Consider the following 1,791-nt stretch of genomic DNA (forward strand, 5'->3'; position numbering starts at 1 on the left):
CTTCCTTCCAAGGAGTGGCTGGTGGGTTTGAACCGCCAGCCGTCTGGTTAGCAGGCAAGTGTCTTAGCCACTATGCTACCAGAGCTCCTGGCAGTAACAAATAGAATGCCAAAGTGCAAGGCAAGAGTAACACTGATTGTGATGCTAAAGTTATATGTCAACTTGGCTGGGCCATGATTCTCAGTGGTTTGACAGTTATATATTAAATTAATTTGGCAGTTATGTAATGATGTCATTTGGCAGTTCTGTAATGATGAAATGTGGTAGTCATGTGATGATGCAGTCATCCTCCATTTTGTGGTTTGATGGGGTCATCCTGCATTTTCACATCAAGATCTTGTCTCTTGAAACCTAACCATATCATAAGTGAGTGGTGTAATTAACAGGCTGTGCTCAGCACAATTCAAAATCCTTCAAGCCCTTTAATTTTATGAATTACAATACAAAAGTAAAGATATTATGTTTTTATTGACTTTTCTACAACTTTTATAATATCTGGTTTCACAAACTGTCATTATTTGAATAGTTTAGCAAATATACATCTTCAAAATTTAGAACTTTCCCTATCCTATTAGAAAAATAACAAATAATCTAATATTAAAAGTTTCTAGAGACTGACAGAGCAGATAATCATTTACCAGACAATCAAGTGGTTTATGCAAATCCTAGTGGTTTTCTAGAAGGAAGCAATGTTTTTTCAGTTACCATTCATGTACTTTTATGTTTTTATCAAGAAGTAGTGTTCTAAAGGAAAAAAGAGAGATTTACCTGGTAACATGATTCTTTGTTTTGATTTATTTTTAAAGGCTTAGAGCGCCACACAAAAGACCCAGAACATACTGTGACGGTAAGTGAATCAAAAGGAGTATTGTACAATCACAGCTTCCAGGAATAAACACAAGGAGGATGCACTGCTCTTCCTGGTCTACTAAAGTTCATTCAAAGACCGCAAGCCTGGTTAAGAACAGGGTTCCTTCTCACCAAGTCACACACGAAGTGTGAGAAAATCACATACCCTCCCTGAAATCCTGTTTCCAACAATCTAACAGTGAAACTAATAACCACCTGAGCTGGTCAGGGCAGTGTGCTCTCTGAAAAGACATTATTATGAAATATGTATTTGTAATGATTACCATGTATTTAGCACATCTCTTATGTGTATCTTCAGATCCCTGCTTAACTCAACTTACTCAAACAAAATGCAACTTGGACGGGTAAGAGCAGTCACTTCGCCGCCTTAAGTCACCACAAGTTAGTCTTCTCTCAAAGTGTGTAAACCTGCTTTTCAAAAAAGCGGAAGACTGATGTCTGCAAAGAAGGTTTACACAAAACGATGAAGTGCACTATTGTTGCCTGATGATAATAAGTAATAACATATTTGTAAAGTCTTACCGGGGCTACCAAAGCCTACTTTCTCAAATGTTTACAGTTCTGCTCAACAAGAATCTACTGCTGTGCTGAAAGGTAAGACAGGATATTATCAAAATAATTCACCTTGGCTGGGAAATGAAACCATCAGCCTTAGTCCTTCACAAGATGGGTATCCTTTTACATTATTGCAAATAGCTAAATCTCTAAAAGTCCAAATTACATGCAATTGCATGGATTTGTTTAAATGACAGAGAAGACCTAATATAAACTGATTTCTTCTTCCTTGACTGAACTACAACGATTTTGCATCCTCTAATATTTCTTGGGGCGCTCTGGTAGCATAGTGGCTAAGACACTTGCCTGCTAACCAGACGGCTGGCGGTTCAAACCCACCAGCCACTCCTCGGAAGGAAGGTTGGG

Source organism: Orycteropus afer, unplaced genomic scaffold (assembly GCF_000298275.1).
Source record: "Orycteropus afer afer isolate SDZICR_OR568_19922 unplaced genomic scaffold, OryAfe1.0 scaffold00103, whole genome shotgun sequence".
NCBI lineage: Eukaryota > Metazoa > Chordata > Mammalia > Tubulidentata > Orycteropodidae > Orycteropus > Orycteropus afer.